The 25,111-nt window shown below is 38.9% G+C and overlaps 1 protein-coding gene and 1 non-coding gene across 3 annotated transcripts in view; one reads left to right on the forward strand and one right to left on the reverse strand.

Annotated features, from left to right (window-relative positions):
• Nucleotides 1-25,111, forward strand: part of SKAP1 (src kinase associated phosphoprotein 1) — a 322,299-nt gene that overhangs the window by 9,992 nt on the left and 287,196 nt on the right. The gene's annotated exons all lie outside the window — the stretch shown is intronic.
• Nucleotides 16,026-16,132, reverse strand: LOC129544893 (U6 spliceosomal RNA). The gene has a single exon (XR_008683630.1). It is a non-coding gene; the product is annotated as a U6 spliceosomal RNA (small nuclear RNA).

Genomic DNA, 25,111 nt, shown 5'->3' on the forward strand with positions numbered 1-25,111 from the left:
CCATAAGGGTAGTGTCATCTGCATATCTGAGGTTATTGATATTTCTCCCGGCAATCTTGATTCCAGCTTGTGCTTCTTCCAGCCCAGCATTCCTCATGATGTACTCTGCATATAAGTTAAATAAGCAAGGTGACAATATACAGCCTTGACGTATTCCTTTTCCTATTTGGAACCAGTCTGTTGTTCCACGTACAGTTCTGCCTGTTGCTTCCTGACCTGCATACAGGTTTCTCAAGAGGCAGGTCAGGTGGTTAGGCCCCAATTTATTCTCTGTGTTTCATCTCTTTTATTGTCTCATCTGTGACTAATTCTATTGTGGTTTTAAATTCAGCATTTATTTATTTTAAAAAAATGATCATGTGTTCTTTCCACCATTCATTGTTTTGTTTTCATTACATCTGTAAATCTGGCTTATAGGCATAATGACATTTTGGATGTTGTTGGAAATATGAATAGATAATTTTTAAACATTTCTGTTCTTTAATAATAAGGCTACTTCAGAGGGAGACATTTTCTCTTGTTCGTCAAGATATTTTTCTTTTTGAAGGTTAATATTTTCTCATAGATCCTGTATATTTTCTTTGTGGTAAGTTTTGTTGTTTGGTTCAGTTTCTCAGTCATGTCTGACTCTGTGCGACCCCATGGACTGCAGCATGCCAGGCTTTCCTATCCTTCACCATCTCCTGGAGTTTGTTCAGACTCATGCCCATTGTATTGGTGATGCCATCCAACCATGTTGTCCTCTGTCGTCCCCTTGTCCTCCTGCCTTTGCTCTTTCCTAGCATCAGGGTCTTTTCCAGTGAGTCATCTGTTCTCATCAGGTGGCCAAACAATTGGAGTTTCAACTTCAGCATCAGTCCTTCCAATGAATATTCAGGGTTGATTTCCTTTAGGATAGACTGGTTTGATCTCCTTGCTGACCAAGGAACTCTCAAGAGTCTTCTCCAGCACCACAGTCAGAAAGCATCTATCAACGCTCACCATTTGAGCCATCAGGGAAGCCCATGCCAACTCTTAGTTGTGTGCAAACTCTTAGTTGCAGCATGTGGGGTCTAGTTCCCTGATTAGGGATCAAATCCAGGCCCCCTGCATTGGGAGCACAGTCTTAGCCACTGGACCACCAGAGAAGTTCCTATCTCATTGAATTTATGAGAAATAAAGGACTAAATATTTGAAAAAAAGTTAGAATAATATCTAGAATGTATTATACACCATATGTTTGGTAAATAAAATTTAAAAAAAATTTCTTTGAGGAAGTCCTGTTAATCTCTCTTCTTGCAGGAAAACTTATAGGCCTTTTACTTGGGTCAGGGGTTCATCCTTGCTCCTCCAAAACTTTCTGGGGGAAGGAAAGAGGAAGTTAGCTTCCTTGCTAACTTAAGAAAGACATGTGTTCCTTGCCTTGTTATATAGAATGCTTTGTACACATGTGTGTTTCTGTAAATAGTATTTTTGCATTATTTCTCAGTTGAAAAAAAAGGTTCAATCTTTCCATTCTCCCTTTCTGTTTTAATAAACAGAATTTTTTTTTAATTGGTAGAAATATTTTAGTTTCATTATGGGTATGTCCTAGATGTTAGCTGGGCTGCCCAGGCCTTTTGAACTCTGTGCTGTGTGTGCTTAGTCTCTCAGTTGTGTCCAACTCTTGCGACCCTATAGACTGAGGCCTGCCAGGCTCCTCTGTCCATGGTAATCTTCAAGCAAGAATACTGGAGTGGGTTTTCATTTTCTTCTCCAGGAGATCTTCCTGATCCAGGGATTGAACGCAGGTCTCCTGCATAGGAGTCAGACTCTTTACCGACTGAGCTACGATGGAGTTCCAAACTCTAGGCAAGATCTATTCATCATTGTGGAAGCCCAGATATCTCCTCAAAATCTGAAGAATTCTCAAGGGGTGTGCATTCTCAAGGTTACCTTTCCTTGCAGGTTCCCCTGCTTCCATGGTTCCCAAATGAGGTGGTTTTGTCCCCCATGGGGCATTTGGCAACACTTGGAGCCATTTTTGTTGTTGTCGTAACTAGGGAAGGTGCTATTGGTACCTAATGGGTAGAGGCCAGTGATGCTGTTCAGCTTCCCACAATGCATTGGACAGCCCTTCAGCAAAGAATTATTGAGCCCCAAATGTCAGTAGTGCCAGGGTTGAGAAACTATGGCCGTGACATATATCCTTGTCTTCAATTTCTACAAAGGCCTGTCCACAGGAAGTCCCTGTGAGTGTTGAAAACATCACTGCAGAGTCAGGGAGAGTGAGGATGGGTTTCGACAGCAGTTATGCAAAAGATTTCTTTTTTTTTTTTTTTTAGGTAATTAATTTATTTTTTATTGGAGGCAAATTATTTTACAATATTATATTGGTTGGTTTTGCCATACATTGATATGAATTTGCCCCGGGTTTACATAAGTTCCCCCTCCTGAACCCCCCTCCCACCTCCCTCCTCCCCCCATCCTCACTCTGGGTCATCCCCGCATGCCAGCCCCGAGCATCCTATAACATGCATTGACCCTGAACTAGTGAATCGTTTCATATATGACAACATACGTGTTTCAATGCCATTCTCCCAAATCATCCCACCCTCACCCTCTCCCACAGAGTCCCAAAGACTGTTCTATACATCTGTGTCTCTTCTGCTGTCTCGTATACAGGGTTATCATTTGCATCTTTCTAAATTCCATATATATGTGTTAGTATACTGTATTGGTGTTTCTCTTTCTGGCTTACTTCACTCTGTATAATAGGCTCCAGTTTCATCCACCTCATTAGAACTGATTCAAATGTATTCTTTTTAATGGATGAATAATACTCCATTGTGTATATGTACCAAAGCTTTCTTATCCATTCGTCTGCAGATGGACATCTAGGTTGCTTCCATCCTGGCTATTATAAACAGTGCTGCAATGAACATTGGAGTACACGTGTCTCTTTCAATTCTGGTTTCCTCGGTGTGTATGCCCAGGAGTGCGATTGCTGGATCATATGGCAGTTCTATTTCCAATTTTTTGAGGAATCTCCACACTGTTCTCCATAGTGGCTGTACTAGTTTGCATTCCCACCAACAGTGTAAGAGGGTTCCTTTCTCTCCACATCCTCTCCAGCATTTATTGCATGTAGACTTTTGGATAGCAGCCATTCTGACTGGTGTGAAATGGTACCTCATTGTGGTTTTGATTTGCATCTCTCTGATTATGAGGGATGTTGAGCATTTTTTCATGTGTTTGTTAGCCATCTGTATGTCTTCTTTGGAGAAATGTCTGTTTAGTTCTTTGGCCCATTTTTTGAGTGGGTCATTTATTTTTCTGGAATTGAGCTGCAGGAGCTGCTTGTATAATTTGGAGATTAATCCTTTATCAGTTGCTTCATTTGCTATTATTTTCTCCCATTCTGAAGGCTGTCTTTTCACCTTACTTATAGTTTCCTTTGCTTTGCAGAAGCTTTTGATTTTAATTAGGTCCCATTTGTTTATTTTTGCTTTTATTTCCAATATTCTGGGAGGTGGGTCATGGAGGATCCTGCTGTGATTTATGTCGGAGAGTGTTTTGCCTACGTTCTCCTCTAGGAGTTTTATAGTTTCTGGTCTTACATTTAGCTCTCTAATCCATTTTGAGTTTATTTTGGTGTATGGTGTTAGGAAGTGTTCTAGTTTCATTCTTTTACAAGTTGCTGACCAGTTTTCCCAGCACCACTTGTTAAAGAGACTGTCTTTTCTCCATTTTATATTCTTGCCTCCTTTGTCAAAGATGAGGTGTCCATAGATGCGTGGATTTATCTCTGGGCTTTCTATTTTGTTCCATTGATCTATATTTCTGTCTTTATGCCAGTACCATACTGTCTTGATGACTGTGGCTTTGTAGTAGAGCCTGAAGTCCGGCAGGTTAATTCCCCCAGTTCTATTTTTCTTCCTCAAGATTGCTTTGGCTATTCGAGGTTTTTTGTATTTCCATACAAATTGTGAGATTATTTGTTCTAGTTCTGTGAAAAATATCTTTGGTAGCTTGATAGGGATTGCATTGAATGTATAAATTACTTTGGGTAGTATACTCATTTTTACAATATTTATTCTTCTAATCCATGAACATGGTATATTTCTCCATCTATTAGTGTCCTCTTTGATTGCTTTCAGTAGTGTTTTATAGTTTTCTATGTACAAGTCTTTTGTTTCCTTAGGTAGATATATTCCTAAGTATTTAATTCTTTTCGTTGCAACAGTGAATGGAATAGTTTCCTTAATTTCTCTTTCTATTTTCTCATTATTAGTGTATAGGAATGCAAGGGATTTCTGTGTGTTGATTTTATATCCTGCAACGTTACTGTAATCATTGATTAGCTCTAGTAGTTTTCTGGTAGAGTCTCTAGGGTTTTCTGTGTAGAGGATCATGTCATCAGCGAACAGTGAAAGTTTTACTTCTTCTTTTCCAATTTGTATTCCTTTTATGTCTTTTTCTGCTCTGATTGCTGTAGCCAAAACTTCCAGAACTATGTTGAATAGTAGTGGTGAGAGTGGGCACCCTTGTCTTGTTCCTGACTTTAGGGGAAAGGCTTTCAGTTTTTCACCATTGAGAATAATGTTTGCTGTGGGTTTGTCATATATAGCTTTTATTATGTTGAGGTATGTCCCTTCTATTCCCACTTTCTGGAGGGTTTTTATCATAAATGGATGTTGAATTTTGTCAAAGGCTTTCTTTGCATCTATTGAGATAATCATATGATTTTTATTTTTCAGTTTGTTAATGTGGTGTATTACGTTGACTGATTTGCGGATATTGAAGAATCCTTGCATTCCTGGGATAAAGCCCACTTGGTCATGATGTATGATCTTCTTAATATGCTGTTGGATTCTGATTGCTAGAATTTTGTTAAGGATTTTTGCATCTATGTTCATCAGTGATATTGGCCTGTAGTTTTCTTTTTTTGTGGGGTCTTTACCAGGTTTTGGGATTAGGGTGATGGTGGCCTCATAGAATGAGTTTGGAAGTTTCCCTTCCTCAGCAATTTTCTGGAAGAGTTTGAGTAGAATAGGTGTTAGCTCTTCTCTAAATTTTTGGTAGAATTCAGCTGTGAAGCCGTCTGGACCTGGGCTTTTGTTTGCTGGGAGATTTTTGATTACAGTTTCAATTTCCGTGTTTGTGATGGGTCTGTTCAGATTTTCTATTTCTTCCTGGTTCAGTTTTGGAAAGTTGTATTTTTCTAGGAATTTGTCCATTTCTTCCAGGTTATTCATTTTATTGCCATATAATTCCTGATAGTATTCTCTAATAATCCTTTGTATTTCTGTGTTGTCAGTTGTGATCTCTCCATTTTCATTTCTAATTTTATTGATTTGGTTCTTCTTCCTTTGTTTCTTGATAAGTCTGGCTAGTGGTTTGTCAATTTTATTTACCTTCTCAAAGAACCAGCTTTTGGCTTTGTTGATTTTTGCTATAGTCTCTTTTGTTTCTTTTGCATTTATCTCTGCCCTAATTTTTACAATTTCTTTCCTTCTACTGACCCTGGGGTTCTTCATTTCTTCCTTTTCTAGTTGCTTTAGATGTAGAGTTAGGTTATTTAGTTGACTTTTTTCTTGTTTCTTGAGGTGTGCCTGTATTGCTATGAACTTCCCCCTTAGCAGTGCTTTTACAGTGTCCCAGAGGTTTTGGGTTGTTGTGTTTTCATTTTCATTCATTTCTATGCATATTTTGATTTCTCTTTTGATTTCTTCTATGATTTGTTCGTTGTTCAGCAGCGTGTTGTTCAGCCTCCATATGTTGGCATGTTTAATAGTTTTTCTCCCATAATTGAGATCTAATTTTACTGCATTGTGGTCAGAAAAGATGCATGGAATGATTTCAACTTTTTTGAATTTACCAAGGCTAGATTTATGGTCCAGGATGTGATCTATCCTGGAAAAGGTTCCATGTGCACTTGAGAAAAAGGTGAAATTCATTGTTTGGGGGTGAAATGTCCTATAGATATCAATTAGGTCTAACTGGTCTATTGTATCATTTAAAGATTGTGTTTCCTTGTTAATTTTCTGTTTAGTTGATCTATCCATAGATGTAAGTGGGGTATTAAAATCTCCCACTATTATTGCATTATTGTTAATTTCCCCTTTCATACTTGTTAGTAATTGTCTTACATATTGCGGTGCTCCTATGTTGGGTGCATAAATATTTATAATTGTTATATCTTCATCTTGGATTGATCCTTTGATCATTATGTAGTTTCCTTCTTTGTCTCTTTTCACAGCCTTTGTTTTAAAGTCTATTTTATCTGATATGAGTATTGCTACTCCTGCTTTCTTTTGGTCTCTATTTGCATGGAATATCTTTTTCCAGCCCTTCACTTTCAGTCTGTACGTGTCCCTCGTTTTGAGGTGGGTCTCTTGCAGACAACATATATGGGGGTCCTGTTTTTGTATCCATTCAACCAGCCTTTGTCTTTTGGTTGGGGCATTCAACCCATTTACGTTTAAGGTAATTATTGATAAGTACGATCCCGTAGCCATTTTCTTTATTGCTTTGGGTTCGAGTTTATACACCCTTTCTGTGTTTCCTGTCTAGAAAAGATCCTTTAGCATTTGTTGGAGAGCTGGTTTGGTAATGCTGAATTCTCTCAGCTTTTGCTTGTCTGTAAAGCTTTTGATTTCTCCTTCATATTTGAATGAGATCCTTGCTGGGTACAGTAGTCTGGGCTGTAGGTTATTTTCTTTCATCACTTTAAGTATGTCTTGCCATTCCCTCCTGGCCTGAAGATGCAAAAGATTTCATATTGAATAATAGGCATTCCTGTTCGTAAATTCCCTTTTGCCAATTCAGTCATGAAACAGTGCCCTCTCGCCTTTCATCTGATGTAGTTCTCAGCCTTGTAGTTTCTCACTGGCACTTTCTCCCTGTATCTTGTCTGGAGCAAAACAAACAAAAAAAAAATTTTTTTTTCTCTTGCCACACGGAAAGGTAGTTTCACTGTCTGTTTATTGGTTTAGACTCCCACCAACACCCACACACAGAGAGAAACAGGTTACTTTGCCAGACAAGGGTAATTCTCTTCCTAAGAGGAATTCTAATGCTATTAAGAAAATAACGTTTTTACCTCATTATATAAGTGTAATACTTAAACAATTTTTAATCATTTTAAATATAGAAAAAATAAGGTAAATTTCAAGTTCTACCATCATCAGAGAATCTTAACATATTGACATAACTATAATAGATCTAATTTTTCATGTTATGAACCATTAAACTGTACAGAAATCCTATAATTATGCTACATTTATTCATATTTATTTCCCCTGTGTTTCCAAGTTCACTGCTTCTTTTTCTGGTTTGCCAGTGCTGCATTATAGGTTAGGTGATTATAACAGATGGCTTTTCAGGTTTGGAATCTTTGAGTTCCACTGTTTAATTTTACTATCCAGTTTTTACATGGAAGACAGGACAGATGTAGGCTCAGAAATAGAGTGGTCTTAGCATCCAGAGAGCAAGCTTTCCTGAAAGCTTATGGCTTTGATAAAATTATTTATGAATTACTTAAATTTTCATCTAGGATCTCCTTCTAATATTGTTGATATTCTAATATTAGTATGTTATGGGGGTAATAAAATTTTTATTCACGTAATAGGAGCTTTACTAAAATGTATCCAGTAGCACATATTTATACATAACTTACACCAATGTGATAGTTAAGTTGGAATTAATTAAGGTACTGTATATTATAAATCAAATATGAGAAGTGTCCTGGGTACTTAGAAAGTTACAATGTCTCTTTACTGCATTGTAATAAATTTCCTTAAAATCACCCTCCCTTTAAAATAAATTTTCCTTTTTGATAGCTCTTTGTGTGAGCCTCTTCATCCATTGATCCCTCCCCTCTTCCTTTCTTCCTTCCCAGTACTTTATTAAGGTGTGATTAATGTATATAAAATGCACTAGTGTTAAGTGTTACAACTGGGTGACTTTCATATATGTATACACCTGTGTGACTACAACTCATATCAAGACACAAACGTTTCTGTCTCCCAATAAAGTTCCTTTCCAGTTCTGCTGCTGCTGCTAAGTCGCTTCAGTTGGGTCTGACTCTGTGCGACCCCATAAACGGAAGCCCACCAGGCTCCCCCATCCCTGGGATTCTCCAGGCAAGAACATTGGAGTGGGTTGCCATTTCCTTCTCCAATGCATGAAAGTGAAAAGTGAAAGTGAAGGCGCTCAGTCGTGTCCGACTCTTCACGACCCCATGGACTGCAGCCTACCAGGCTCCTCCGTCCATGGGATTTTCCAGGCAAGAGTACTGGAGTGAGGTGCCATTGCCTTCTCCGCCTTTCCAGTTTTGGAATTTCATAAATCAGTATGATCTCTTTTGTGTCTGTCCCCAATATGTTTTTGAGATTCATCCGTGTTGTTCTGTGTATTATTTACATATCCTTTTGCTAAGTAGTAGTCCATTGTGTGAATATTCCATTGTTTGTTTATTCACTTTTCTTCTGATGAACAATTAAATTGTTCAGTTTGGGGTTACTATGATTATAGCTGCTATGAGAATTCATGTATAACTTTTTTAGTAACATAAACACTCATTTCTCCTGAATAAAGATCTAGAAGTGGAATTACTGGGTCATATGTTATGGATACACTTAATTTTATTGGAAACCAGTTTCCCAAAGTGATCGTAACCTATTTTACACTCCCACCAACAGTATATGAGAATTACAGTTACTCAATTTCCTCACAAACTCTTGATGTTGTAGTCTTTTTATTTTTAGGTATTCTGGTAGATGTTATGGTCCATGTATTTTTTAATTAAATAACATAAATATATTTTTACTGTAGAATATTTATACAACATAGAAGAATATAGATTACTTGACCTAGCCACAGCAATCAGAAAAGAAAAAGAAATAATAGCTATCCAAATTGAAAGGGAAGAGGCAAAATTGTCATTATATGCAGATGTCATGATATTGTATATAGAAGATCCTAAAGACTCCACACTAAAACTATTGGAACTAATAAGTGAATTCAGCAAGGTAGCAGGTTACAAGATTAATATACAGAAATCTTTTGTATTTCTTTATACTAACAATGAACTATGAGAAAGTGAAAGAACAATCCCATTTAATACTGTGTCCAGGGACTTCCCTGGTGGTGCAGTGGATAGGAATCTGCCTGTCAGTGCAGAGGACACGAGTTCAATCCCTGGTTCAGGAAGATTCCACATGAGCACCTAAGCCCGTGCACTGTAACTTCTGAGCCCACACCCTAGAGCCTGTGAGCCACAACTACTAAAGCCCATGTACTCCAGGGCTTATGAGCCGCAAATACTGAGCCTGTGTGCTCTAACTACTAAGGCCTGTGTCCTAGAGCCACACACTGCAGCTGCTGAGCTTGCGTGCTGCAGCCACTTAAGCCCACATACCTGGAGCCTATGCTCTACAACAGGAGAGACCACCACAATGAGAAGCAACTAGAGAAAGCCCATGCACAGCAATGCAGACCCAGTGCAACCAAAAAAAATTTTTTTAATGAATTAAAAAAATTGTGTATAAAAAATACCTAAGAATAAACCTAATCAAGGAGGTGAAAGACCTATGTGCTAAGAATTATAAAACATGGGTAAAGGAAATTGAAAATGATTCAAAGAAATGGAAAGACATCCCATGACCTTTGATTGGAAGAATTAGTATTGTTAAAATGGCCATGCTACCCAAAGCAACATACAGATTCAGTGCAATCCCTATCAAACTATCCATGACATTTTTCACACAGTTAGAACAAATAATACAAATGTATATGGAATCATAAAAGACCCAGAATTTCCAAAGCAATCCTGAGGAAAAAGAATAAAGCTGGACGCATAAACCCTCCCAGACTTCAGACAATACTCAAAGCTACAGTAATCAAAACAGTGTGGTATTGGCACAAAAACAGACATATAGATCAATGGAACAGAATAGAGAGCCCAGAAATAAACACATACTTATGGTCAATTAATCTTTAACTAATGAGGCAAGAATATACATTGGAGAAAAGACAGTCTCTTCAGCAAGTCGTATTGGGAAAGTTGGGCAGCCTCATGTAAATCAATAAAGTTAGAACACTCCCTCACATCATACACACACACACACACACACACACACACACACACACACACTCAAAATGGCTTAAAGACTTAAATATAAGTCATGACATCATAGGACTCCTAGGAGAGAATATAAGCAAACATTTTCTGCAACTGCTGAGCCTGTGTGCTGCAACCACTGAAGCCTTCTACAATTCTGACATGAATTGCAGCAATATTTTCTTAGTTCAGTCTCCCAAAGCAATAGAAATAAAAGCAAAAACAAATGGGTCCTAATCAAACTTACAAGCATTTGCACAGCAAAGGAAACCATAAGCAAAACAAAAAGACAGCCTACAGACTGGGAGAAAATATTTGCAAACTATGTGACCAACAAGGACTTAATTTCCAAAAATATACAAACAGCTCATACAACTCAATGTCAAAAAAACCAAACAGCCCAATTGAAAAATGGGCAGAAGAACTAAATAGGCATTTCTCCAAAGACATCCAGATGGCCAAGTGGCACATGAAATGGTACTAATTATTGTTGTTTAGTCTCTAAGTTGTGTCCAACTCTTTGCGACCCCATTGACTGTAACCCACCAGGGTCCTCTGTCCATGGGATTTCCCAGGCAAGAATAAACTGGAGTGGGTTGCCGTTTCCTTCTCCAGGGAATCTTCCCGATCCAGGGATCAAACCTGTGTCTCCTGCACTGGCAAGTGTATTCTTTACTGCTGAGCCACCAGGAAAGCCCACTAATTATTAGAGAAATGCAAATCAAAACTATAGTGAGCTATCACCTCACACCGGTTAGAATGGCTATCACTAAAAAGTCTACAATAAATACAGGAGAGAGTGTGGAAAAAAGGGAACCTTCCTACATTGTAGGTGGGAATGTAAATTGGTGTGGCCACTGTGGGAAACGATATAGAGGCTCCTTAAGAAACTAAAAATAGAACTACCATATGATCCAGCAATTCCATTCCAAGGCATATATCTAGAAAAGATGAAAGCTCTGATTTTAGAAGATATATGCAACCCAGTGTTCATAGCAGCACAATTTATAATAGCCAAGAGATAGAAGCAACTAAAGTGTCCACCGACAGTTGAATGGATAAAGAAGATGTGATATGTATATATATTATATTCAGTCAGTTCGGTTCAGTCACTCAGTCGTGTCCGACTCTTTGTGACCCCATGAACCACAGCATGCCAGGCCTCCCTGTCCATCACCAACTCCTGGAGCTTACCCAAACTCATGTCCATTGAGTTGATGATGTTATCCAGCCATCTTATCCTCTGTCATCCCTTTCTCCTCCTGCCCCCAATCCCTCCCAGCATCAGGGTCTTTTCCAATGCGTCAACTCTCCACATGAGGTGGCCAAAGTATCGGAGTTTCAGCTTTAGCATCAGTCCTTCCAATGAACACCCAGGACTGATCTCCTTTAGGATGGACTGGTTGGATCTCCTTGCAGTCCAAGGGACTCTTAAGAGTCTTCTCCAACACCACAGTTCAAAAGCATCAATTCTTCAGCACTCAGCTTTCTTTACAGTCCAACTCTCACATCCATACATGACTACTGGAAAAACCATAGCCTTGACTAGACAGACCTTTGTTGACAAAGTAATGTCTCTGCTTTTCAATACACTATCTAGGTTGGTCATAACTTTCCTTCCAAGGACTAAGCGTCTTTTCGTTTCATGGCTGCAGTCACCATCTGCAGTGATTTTGGAGCCCCCCGAAATAAAGTCTGACACTGTTTCCACTGTTTCCCCATCTATTTCCCATGAAGTGATGGGACCAGATGCCATGATCTTAGTTTTCTGAATGTTGAGCTTTAAGCCAACTTTTTCATTCTCCTCTTTCACTTTCATCAAGAAGCTTTTTAATTCTTCTTCATTTTCTGCCATAAGGGTGGTGTCATCTGCATATCTGAGGTTATTGATATTTCTCCCGGCAATCTTGATTCCAGCTTGTGTTTCCTCCAGCCCAGCATTTCTGATGATGTACTCTGCATATAAGTTAAACAAGCAGGGTGACAATATACAGCCTTGACGTACTCCTTTTCCTATTTGGAACCAGTCTGTTGTTCCATGTACAGTTCTGACTGTTGCTTCCTGACCTGCATATGGGTTTCTTAAGAGGCAGGTCAGGTGGTCTGGTATTCCCATCTCTTTCAGAATTTTCCACAGTTTATTGTGATCTACACAGTCAAAGGCTTTGGCATAGTCAATGAAGCAGAAATAGATGTTTTTTCTGGAACTCTCTTGCTTTTCCCATGATCCAGTGGATGTTGGCAATTTGATCTCTGGTTCCTCTGCCTTTTCTAAAAGCAGCTTGAACATCTGGAAGTTCACGGTTCACATATTGCTGAAGCCTGGCTTGGAGAATTTTGAGCATTACTTTACTAGTGTGTGAGATGAGAGCAATTGTGTGGTAGTTTGAGCATTCTTTGGCATTGCCTTTCTTTGGGATTGGAATGAAAACTGACCTTTTCCAGTCTTGTGGCCACTACTGAGTTTTCCAAATTTGCTGGCATATTGAGTGCAGCACTTTCACAGCATCATCTTTCAGAATTTGAAATAGCTCAACTGGAATTCCATCACCTCTACTAGCTTTGTTCTTAGAGGTTCCTAAGGCCCACTTGACTTCACATTCCAGGATGTCTGGCTCTAGGTGAGTGATCACACCATCGTGTTTAATGGGTCGTGACGATCTTTTTTGTACAGTTCTTCTGTGTATACTTGCCACCTCTTCTTAATATCTTCTGCTTAGGTCCGTACCATTTCTGTCCTTTATTGAGCCCATCTTTGCATGAAATGTTCCCCTGGTATCTCTAATTTTCTTGAAGAGATCTCTTGTCTTTCCCATTCTGTTGTTTTCCTCTATTTCTATATATCACATTATTCAGCCATAAAAATAATGAAATAGAGACTTCCCTGGTGGTCCATTGGCTACGACTCTGAGCTCCCAATGCAGGGGACCCAAATTCAATCCCTGGTCAGGGAACAAGATCTCACATGCTGCAACTAAGACCTGGAGCGGCCAAATAAATAAATATTAAAAAAATAGTAAAGTATTGCCATTTGCAGCAACATGAATGGACTTAGAGATTATTGTACTAAGTGAAGTAAGTCAATGAAAGACAACTATTATATGATAACACTTATTCATGAAATCTAAAAAATAATACAAATGGACTTACTTACTTACAAAACAGAAACAGACTCACATAGAAAACAAACTTACAGTTACCAAAGGAGAAGACAGGGAGGGATAAATTAGGAGTATGGGGTTAAGAGATATGCACCACTGTATATAAAATAAACAACAAAGATTTACTCTGTAGCACAGGGAACTATATTCAATATCTTGCAGTAACCTATATTGGAAAAGAGTCTGTAAAAGAGTATATATATATGTGTGTGTATCTGAATTACTTTGCTATATACTTGAAGCTAACACAATACTGTAAATCAACTATAGTTCAATGAAAAAAAGAAATTGGTTTTTTAACATTGCTCCATTCTAAGCTTTCCCATATAAATAAATGTATTATATTCAAATATATATTCATTTTTAATTATTGTACAGTGTTTCAAATTTAATTATTCCCCTATTAAAGGATGTTTAGATTGTTTACAATTTTTTAAATATTTCCACAGTGTTGTAGAGAACATATCTGCATCTTTGTCTATATATGCAAATATTTCTGTAGGATACATTCAGTGAAGATTGCAGAACTGTTAATTCAGATTTGCAGACTGGTCAGTAGTTAAAACTTAATCTATAGTACTATCTGTGTTTTAGTTTCCAGTTTTTGTTTTCTCTATGCTATATGTGTATAGTTATTGTCATTTTTTTCACCTTCAGGAGGTAGAAGAATTAAAAATATAAACACCATACATTTCTTGGGTCATGGGGCAGAAACAATTAGCAGGTGAGGGAAACCACAGGAGAACATGTTGACAGTTTTCTATTGTATGCTGACAACTTCCTGCAAGCCAAAACAAAGCTGGTGGGTATGATTTTAGCCTTGCCAACAAGTTTTACCTCTTAACAAAAAGCAAAATATATGCCTTAAAGGATTACAATTGATTGCCAGATGAAAATTTTCATGCAAGGTTTAAAACAAGTTCTAAGCACAGTAAAAGTCATTCCCCCCCACTATGATACTTTTATTTAATTGGTGTGAAAATAAGCAGGACAAGATTCTATGAAGGCTTCCATCGTGTGTGCATGCATGCTCAGTCATGTCTGACTCTCTCTGACCCCATGGATTGTAGCTGGCCAGGCTTCTCTGTCCATGGGATTATCCTGGTAAGAATACTGGAGGGGGTTGCCATTTCCTCCTCCAGGGATCTTCCTCACCCAGGGATCTAACCCATGTCTCTTGTGGCTCATGCATTGATAGGCAGATTCTTTACCACTGAGCCACCTGGGAAGCCCTCCATCATTAGAGTAGGAAAATTAAACACTGAAGTTTCAGAAGTTTGATTTTACTGAGATATTTAAGTTACTGCAGAAATACTAATGGTCTGATACCTTCAGTATATTTGTGACAAAGAATCAGAAATGATTTTTTTGTTTGTTTCTATCAGAAGCTGTCAATGAGACTTTGTAGAAGTTGGATCAGTAATCAGGGTGCTTCTGTAAAATAGCAATATGTTACTAAAGGGAAAGTTGTGACACTTAATAGAATACCCAAATATCTGGAATGAAATGTGGTCTTCTATTATTTCCAAAGTGGAGATTGTTTTGATTTGGCAGGCATGGTTTGTTAGGCATGGCCAAGTGAGTGGCCATAGTCTGTTACTGGAAAGGCTGTCTTACTGTTGGCAACTCACTTAGGGAAGTCCTGAGGATGATGCAGATCTGTACTCCCTGCCTGTGGGACATCGGTTCAAACAAAGGACTCCTGGGATGGGTCCCTGAGAGGAGTCCCTCCTCTCCCTGATCCCCTTTCTCTTCTCCAGCAACATTTTCTATATGCCTCCTTTCCAAATAGGTTCCCATCTTCATCCTCAGAAGGTCCCATCTCATCTTTAAGGCTTTAACTCCTTCAAAGTGTTCAGAGTTAAGTATCTATAAGATAAATTAAACATTTTATTTAGAAAAGATGTAGGTATCCCTGAAAATTAAAAGATGAGTCTGAAGTAGCATCCTGCCCCTAGATTTTTTTTTTTTTAATAGTAGATTGTTTTCTAATTTTTACTTAGGTATTTTCTTTATTAACACCTTTTTTCCCCACATGGGAAAAAGAACCATGTTCTTTAAGTTGATTCCCAGGCCATCCCATTTTTAAACATTATTTTATGGATCGTAAAATTATGTATTTCTCTAATAAGACTGTTCAGGGCATTAGTGCTAAGGCTGGACAAGAAAGGACAATGGTTCTCATAGATTGGGATTAGAAGATATGTATAATTTTTTATTATATGTTTTGGAAATTGATCTCAAAAACTTACATGTTCACCCAATAAAGGTTGTTTATTCAAATTTTATCTTATTTTTTTATTTTTAAATTAATTAATTTATTTTAATTGGAGGCTAATTACTTTACAATATTGTACTGGTTTTTGCCAAACATGGACATGAATCAGCCACAGGCACACGTGTTCCCCATCCTGAACCCCCCCCCACCTCCCTCCCCATCCCATCCCCCAGGGTCATCCCAGTGCACCAGCCCTGAGCACCCTGTCTCATGCACTGAACCTGGACTGGCGATCCGCTTCACATATAATAATATACACGTTTCAATGCTGTTCTCTCAAACCATCCCACCCTCACCTTCTCCTACAGAGTCCAAAAGACTATTCTTTACATCTGTGTCTCTTTTGCTGTCTCGCATATAGGGTCATCATTACCATCTTTCTAAATTCCATATATATGCATTAGTTACTGTATTGGAGTTTTGCTTTCTGACTTACTTCACTATGTATAATAGGCTGCAGTTTCATCCACCTCATTAGAACTGATTCAAATGCATTCTTTTTAAAAATATGGAACAGTTCACGAATTTGCGTGTCATCCTTGCACAGGGGCCATGCTAATCTTCTCTGTATCATTCCAATTTTAGTATATGTGCTGCCGAAGGGAGCACTGTTTATTCAAGTTTTAAACTTAGTTAACATCATGTATTTTTTCAAAAAAAACCCTTTTGTATTTTACATAGAGGAAAATCTTTGTTGTTTAATTGCTAAGTCGTGTCTGGCTCTTTTGCAACCCCATGGACTGTAACCCACCAGGCTCCTCTGTCCATGGGATTTCCCAAGCAAGAATACTGGAGTAGGGTTGCCATTTCCTTCTCCAGGTGTGTCTTCCAGATGCAGGGATTGAACCTGTGTCTCTTCCATTGGCAGGTGGATTCTTTACCACTGAGCCACCAGGGAACTCCCTAGAGGAGAATTCCGTAAGCGTATTTTGAGGGGGAATGATCATCCAATTTGAGACTCTATAAACCCTTTCAGTCCTGAAGCCTGGGCCATTCCCCCTTCTGTTGGCTTCCTCTTTGTTAGTGGGAGCACTCCTTTAATTCCCTGTTCCCTAACTCTAAGCTCTCTGATGCTGGGAAAGGTTGGGGGCGGGAGGAGAAGGGGACGACCGAGAATGAGATGGCTGGATGGCATCACCGACTATGTGGACGTGGGTTTGAGTGTACTCCTGGAGTTGGTGATGGACAGGGAGGCCTGGCGTGCTGTGATTCATGGGGTCGCGGAGAGTCGGACACGACTGAGCGACTGAACTGAACTGAACTCTAAGCTCTGATGGTGGTGTTGTGACTGGGGAATGACTCCAATGGTCAGGACTGGGAAGGGTATAAAGAGCTGAGTGAGAGTTAGGTTGGAGTTCCCAGGATTAGGGAAGAGCCTATTTAATAAGCCAAAATGAGAACGGGAATGGGCCTCACCTAGAAAGGAGGTGAGAGCTAGTGGAGGGACCCAGAGAGAAAGGAGAACAGAATTTCCTCTCATCTCCTACTCTTTCTCTCCTGTCTCTTTACCTCTGACCTCCTCTCCCATTGAGAATGTGGCTACCAACAGGCTTGGAGGTGCTATGATAAGACAGGAGGCTGGGGGTGGGGTGAGGAGAGATGATGGAAGTCAGCAGAAGGTTATTGAAGTAAAATGACTGTCAGAGGAGCAGGAGTGAGAAAACAGATATTTCTGTGATTGTGCCCAGCCAGCCAGGATGACCATTCATGTTTAAAGAATATTTGCAAGTACTTGGGTTTTTTGTTTTGTTTTGTTTTTAACTAAAGAGAGGGCTGAAATACTGCCCAGCACTAAACTTAATAGAATTAATTTGTTGAGTCATTTCACCCTGTGCCAACAAAAATCTCAAATACTTTCTTGGGTGTAATGCAAGTATAGACAGAAATTTATGGTATCCTTCTTTTCAGAAATGTGAGTTCTGCTTTAGTAGTTCAAATACTTTAGCAAAATATCTCCTCTAGAAACACTTTCATTGGTTTTGGGTTGGTGGAGTTGTTTTCAGCAGCATTTGGTCATTCATCCTGCCTTCAAATTAAAAGGCTGATTGAAGTGCACTTTTGAATTTTAGAAACAGTATAGCAACAAAAATTTTCTAACTATTAAAGAACACTAACTTAAATATTTTGTTCTTTCTGTGTGTTAGGAGCAGTACTTAGAAAATAGATGGAGGCAACCTTTATTTTTTAGTAGTTTGAAAAATGGACCCTTAAGATGTCATTCTCCTCCAAGTAAACAAAATATCCCCTTGTAGCCTTGTAAAATGGACAAGGTGAGAGGCTTGGGAGAATGTTAAAGACTTTCACCGGTCTACAGAACCTAGAGATCTTGGGTTTATCCTGTCAAGTCAGAATCTTTTCAGCTGGCCTTAGACCCTGAAGTGGTTTCTCCCAGGGATCTGATGATTATATCATGTCTACAAGTTTCCACATACCCTCCCTTCCCTTGTCCTTCAGTTTTCATTTCCTATTTTCCTTTCCTACTCTGGTTTGATGAAATAGATATTCATAAGCTGCCTGGAAGCTGAGGAAATCTATGTTTTAGGGAAGCTGGGAATTATAATAGGAAGATGCATGTTTGTCAGAGCTGTGTTTACCTTTTTAATATGGGACTTCAAATCATTATATATTACTTTTAGTACCAAATACTGTATATTGCTACAAACTTACCTTCCAGAATAATCTTTCATCACTGTTGCTCTTACCCCTAACCTTTATGTTCTTCCTTCCAAGTTAGAATTCTTTGAGTTTCTCCAACTGAACTAAGATCTGTCACCTTAGGACCTTTGCACACAATGTTTCCATGCTTGTGACATTCTTTTCTTCATTCTACCAGCTCCTCCCCACCCAAACATACATACTTGACCTGCTGATCTAAGGGTTTCAGATGAAAGGTTAGGTCTCTGAGAGATCTCCCCAACTTACTTCCCTCTAGACTAGGTGCATGTACTATAGGCCTGTGCCTCCCTCACTTTTCTTATTATAACTCGAATCACAGTTTATTCTAATTGTCTCTTTAAGTCTTTATTCTTTGATAGACTGTAAACTTTTAGTTTGATTCTGTCTTGTTCACTTTTTCAGTATACAGCATATAATAAGTGCTCAACAAATATTTGTAGAAGAATAAAGGCATTTAGAAAAAAAAGTGACAATATTTATGGTACATCTGTGATTTTGTCTTTTCTCCTTGGTGTGAGGACATTTATACCAGTGTGGTATTGCTCACTCATTAGTCAGAGGTATAGACCTTGTACCATCAGGTATTATGTGTAGTGAGTGATGTGATGTCAGAGGCACCTCTGGAATGGTGTTACTCGGTGGTGTTTTCACTCTGGGCTTTGTAGTTACAGATGCCTAAGGCATTCTGATTTGATAAGACATGATATTTATATTAGAAGAGTTTTTATTTGCACTAGGCTGATTGCTTAATAGAAAACCCACCCAGAGAGAGTGGTGAACTTGGTTAAAATACAGGAGGTGGAAATCTCTTTCTTTTTCAATGGTGAGCAGTGCATTTCTGAGCAGCCTTACTGAGGCACCTTCAGGTCATAATCACTCTAAGTAACATCATCTTCTAAATTGAAAGGCTAATGTATTATATGTTGGTCTGTAGTTTTCTTTCCTTAGTATTTTTAAAGATATTTACCTTAATATCTTTAAGTTTTGATATCAGGGTTATTATGGCTTATAAAATGAATTGGGTAGTGTGTAAAATACTAGATGCATAATCCCTCCTATAGCTCTTGCTTTTGACTTATTTATGTTTTCATGATTATAAATTTGTTCATCTAGTGAGTCGTGGGAGTATTTTTAGATCAGGTTATAAAAAAAGATGAGACAGGTGGAAGAGGTTGTCTTTGTGCCGTGTTATTCCTCTGAGTATATGACACTTGCAGATGAAGGAACAAGTCCTTAAATAAACACGTGGCCCTCTAAAGTGTTTTGAAATGAAGCCTTCAAAAAAGTAATTTTAAAGTGAAACTGAACAAGTAAAGTCATAATAAAATATCAAAGTATCAAATATCCCCCGATGAGTTGGGGGATAATTATATCCTATTGATTCCCTTTTAACAATTTTAGTATATACGAATATAATTACATGGGATATTTTACTTATAAGAATTTAGTAAGGCAAGTAAAAGTTCAAAATAATGTATGCACACACATATATATATTTAACATCTATAGGCACAAAATATACATTATAACCATCTATCTCCCATAGGATCTTTATTCCCCAGGATCTTTATTCTGCCTGGGTGTACTCCTTTACTGTTCCCAGCTATGAAATCAGTACAGCCTACTACTACTGAGTGAAATGAAGAGGAGGGTGAAAAATTAAAGTCAATCTAAGCTAAGAGTAATATTACATTATGCTTGCATAGTAATTTTAATTTTCTTTTTTCATATGTAAAACACATATTTTAGAACATTTAGAAAATGTAGAAGAGTATAAAGAAGATGATAAAATGGCTTGTAATTCCACTACCTAGAGATGACCATTGTTAATATTTTGGTGTTTTATCACAGTACCTGATTGACCTGTGCTTAGCAAAGTCGCTTCAGTCATGTCCGACTCTGTGCGACCCCACAGACGGCAGCCCACCAGGCTTCCCCATCCTTGGGATTCTCTGGGCAAGAACACTGGAGTGGGTTGCCATTTCCTTCTCCATGATTGACCTGTAGGAAGGACTCAGTTTAGACTGGGTTAATGACTGAATTAAGCCAAATACTTCCCCCTTTTTTTGGGTTAAATGTCATATATTAAAAATTAATAGATGAGTTTTTAGAGTAGTTTTAGATTTACAGGAAAGATTGAACAGGTAGTACAGAGAATTCTCCTATTCCCTTCCCCCTCCCCCCAATTTCCTCCATTATTAGCTAACTTTCACATTAGTATGATACATTTGTTACAGCTAATGAACCAATACTGATGTGTTATTGACTAAAGTCTGCAGTTTATTCAGTTCTGTCAGACTCTTTGTGATCCCACGGACCATACAGTCCATGGAATTTTCCAGGCCAGAATACTGGATAGAGTGAGTAGCTTATCCCTTCTCCAGTGGATCTTCCTGACCCAGGAATCAAACTGGGGTCTCCTGAACCGCAGGCAGTTCTTCACCAGCTGAGCTACCAGGGAAGCCCCTCCTCCCCCTTTTTTTGGGTAAAATGTCAAGATTATATCATATACCACTTTTTAAAAATTAATAGACTAGTTTTTATAATAATTTTAGATTTACAGAAAAGATTGAGCAGGTAGTACAGAGAACTGTCCTATTCCCTGTCCCCCCAATTTCTTCCATTATTAATTAACTTTCACATTAGTATGGATGATTTGTTACAATTAATGAATCATTTGTTACAATTAATGAACCTATACTGATGTGTTATTGATGGAAAGTCTGTGTTTGTTCCATTTCCCTTAGTTTTTACATAATGTCCTTTTTCTTTTCCAGGATCCTATCCAGGATATCTCATTTAATTTAGTTCTTTAGCACTCCTCTGCAACTGTTTCTCAGACTTTCCTTGTTTTTGATGATCTTGAGAGTTTTGAGGAGTACTGGTCAAGTATACTGTAGAATGCCATATATTAGAATTTGTCTGACCTTTTTCTCATGATTAGACTAGGTTTTTGGAAAGAAGATCACAGAAGTAAAGTGTCATTCTCATCACATGTCAAGGTGCATACAATCAACATGATTTATAACTGTTGATGTTTTCTTTGATTGCCTGGCTGATAAAGTTTAGTGTTAGGAGTTATGCTCCTTCTTCCTTAGGGTTGTGTGTCTACATTATTTGGAATTCTGCACTGGAGATTTGTGTTTTCTCCCCCATGTATTAATTTATTCATTTCCTTATTAATGTTTATATCATTGTGGACTCATGAATTTTATGCTTTGAATTATAATCCAATGTTACCTAACTTTGTTGCTCAAATTGTTCTAACTTTGGCCACTAAGCTCTTTTACTTGGCTTCTGGGTTCCTATTGACATGCCACATCAAGTGTGTGTGTGCATGTGTGTGTGTTTTGGGCACTTCCTTACTTTCTGGCCACACAAAATGGTCCAGGCTCATCTTGTAGCTTCCTGCCCTAGACCTAGAATCAGCCATCTCTCAAAAAAGCCTTGGTTTCTTTTATTGAAGATTGGTTTTAGAAACCATGATCTTGGTAGTAGATATGCTCTTTTTCACTGGGATGTTGTTTCTTTTAGGTCTTCTCACTGACAAACAAAGATATATATGTATGCATCATAATCCCACATATACATATGCATGTCGTGCCAAGTCTCTTCAGTCCTGTCCAATTCTTTGCAACCCTGTGGACTGTAGCCTGCCAGGCTCTTCTGTCCATGGGATTCTTTAGGCAAGAATACTTAAGTGGGTTGCCATGCCCTCCTCCAGGGGACTTTCCCAACCTGGGGATGGAACCCGCATCTCTTACATTTCCTGCACTGGCAGGTGGGTTCTTTACCACTAACAACATATACGTATATCTATTAGCAATTTCTATGGGTTTCCATTAAGAAGAGGTGGCAGGAATACACAGAAGAACTGTACAAAAAAGATCTTCACGACCAAGATAGTCACGATAATGTGATCACTGACCTAGAGCCAGACATCTTGGAATGTGGAGTCAAGTGGGCCTTAGAAAGCATCACTACTAACAAAGCTAGTAGAGGTGATGGAATTCCAGTTGAGCTATTTCAAGTCTTGAAAGATGATGCTGTGAAAGTGCTGCACTCAATATGCCAGCAGATTTGGAAAACTCAGCAGTGGCCACAGGACTGGAAGAGGTCAGTCTTCATTCCAATCCCAAAGAAAGGCAATGCCAAAGAATGCTCAAACTACCGGACAGTTGCACTCATCTCACACGCTAGTAAAGTCATGCTCAAAATTCTCCAAACCAGGCTTCAGCAATATGTAAACCGTGAACTCCCAGATGTTCAAGCAGGTTTTAGAAAAGGCAGAGGCACCAGAGATCAAATTGCCAACATCCGCTGGATCATGGAGAAAGCAAGAGAGTTTCAGAAAAACATCTATTTCTGCTTCATTGACTATGCCAAAGCCTTTGACTGTGTCGATCACAATAAACTGTGGAACATTCTGAAAGAGATGGGAATCCCAGACCACCTGATCTGCCTCTTGAGAAACCAGTATGCAGGTCAGGAAGCAACAGTCAAAACTGGACATGGAACAACAGACTGGTTCCAAATAGGAAAAGGTGTACGTCAAGGTTGTATATTGTCACCTTGCTTATTTAACTTATATGCAGAGTACATCATGAGGAACGCTGGGCTGGAAGAAGCACAAGCTGGAATCAAGATTGCTGGGAGAAATATCAATAACCTCAGATATGCAGATGACACTACCCTTATGGCAGAAAGTGAAGAGGAACTCAAAAGCCTCTTGATGAAAGTGAAAGAGGAGAGTGAAAAGGTTGGCTTGAAGCTCAACATTCAGAAAACAAAGATCATGGCATCTGGTCCCATCACTTCATGGGAAATAGATGGAAAAACGGTGGAAACAGTGTCAGACTTTATTTTTTGGGGCTCCAAAATCACTGCAGATGCTGATTGCAGCCATGAAATTAAAAGACGCTTGCTCCTTGGAAGGAAAGTTATGACCAACCTTGATAGTATATTAAAAAGCAGAGACATTACTTTGCCAACCAAGGTCCGTCTAGTAAAGGCTATGATTTTTCCCGTGGTCATGTATGGATGTGAGAGTTGGACTGTGAAGAAGGCTGATCGCCGAAGAATCGATGCTTTTGAACTGTGGTGTTGGAGAAGACTCTTGAGAGTCCCTTAGACTGCAAGGAGATCCAACCAGTCCATTCTGAAGGAGATCAGTCCTGGATGTTCATTGGAGGGACTGATGCTAAAGCTGAAACTGCAATACTTTGGCCACCTCATGCGACGAGTTGACTCACTGGAAAAGACTCTGATGCTGGGAAAGGTTGGGGGCGGGAGGAGAAGGGGACGACGGCGAATGAGATGGCTGGATGGCATCACCGACTCTGTGGACATGAGTTTGAGTGTACTCCGGGAGTTGGTGATGGACAGGGAGGCCTGGCGTGCTGTGATTCATGGGGTCGCGGAGAGTCGGACACGCCTGAGCGACTGAACTGAACTAATGGGTTTCCACTGTGGCTCAGTTGGTAAAGAATCTGCTTGCAATGTGGGAGACCTGGGTTGGGAAGATTGCCTGGAGAAGGGAAAGGCTACCCAGTCCAGTATTCTGGCCTGGAGAATTCTATAGACTGTACAGTCCATGGGACCGCAAAGAGTTGGACACGACTGAGTGGCTTTCACCCTAGCAAATTCTATACATAACTATCTGTATCTGTACAAACTTAAACATGAGTTCTTTTTTTTTCTTTTTTTTTTTCACAAACCCTTCTTTAGACTTTCAATACCTTGCAGCAAGGGAGCTGCTCTGCTACGTACAAAACCCCGACCCAGAAGCAGGTTGTCTAGCAGTGGTTCCCCATGTTAGCACCAGGTTCCGTCTAGCACCAGGTTCCCCATGAACGTGTGGTCCTTGATGGGTGAGGGAGCTAAACATGAGCTCTTATTGATGTCTTGAACTCTAGTTCATTTTAGACTGCTCTCCTTATTATTCTTAAAAATTGAGCCAACATTGTTTTATAACCTTGTATAAGTTTCATGTGTACAACATTCTATTTCTACTTCTGTGTACACTACCATGTGCTCACCACCAAAAATTTAATTTTTCGCTGTCACATATAGTTGACACCCTTTTACCCATTCACCCTCCTCCCCTCCCTTCTGATAACCAATGTTCTGTTCACTGTATCCACATATTTGTTTTTGTTTGGTCTGTTTTGTTCATTTATTTTATTTATTTGTTTATTTATTTTATTTGCTTTTTATATTCCACACATGAATGAAATTTTACAATATTTGTCTTTCTCCCTCTGACTTGTTTCACTTGGCATAATACCTTCAAGATCCACCCATTGTTGTCACAAATGGCAAGATTTCATCATTTTTTTATGGCTGAATGGTAACCCATCATTATATATATATGTGTGTGTGTGTGTGTGTGTATATATCTCACATCTTCTTTATCCATTCATCTATTGATGGGCACTGGGGTTGTTTCCATATCTTAGGTATTGTAAAAAATGCTGTGATAATGGAGATGGAAATGGCAACCCACTCCAGTATTCTTGCCAGGAAATTCTGATGGACAGAGCAGCCTGGCAGGCTACAGTCCATTGGGTCGCAAAAGAGTCAGACACGACTTAGCAACTAAACAACAAGGTCTACAGGACCCGGTTAAAGAGAAACAGGAATTTAGAATGATTCTCAATTTTTTGACCTGCAGTTAGGTAGATGATGATGTCATTCAAAGGTATAGGGAAAGATAATGGATTCAATTTGTATATCTTGTATTTGAGAGTTTGTAGATGCATAGTCTGGAGAAGGCAATGGCCCCCCACTCCAGTACTCTTGCCTGGAAAATCCCATGGATGGAGGAGCCTGGTGGACTACAGTCCATGGGGTCGCTAAGAGTCAGATACGACTGAGCAACTTCACTTTCACTTTTCACTTTTATGCATTGGA

This window comes from Moschus berezovskii, chromosome 20 (assembly GCF_049115385.1).
Source record: "Moschus berezovskii isolate FMDL1 chromosome 20, NW_MosBer_1.0, whole genome shotgun sequence".
In the NCBI taxonomy this organism is placed as follows: Eukaryota; Metazoa; Chordata; class Mammalia; order Artiodactyla; family Moschidae; genus Moschus; species Moschus berezovskii.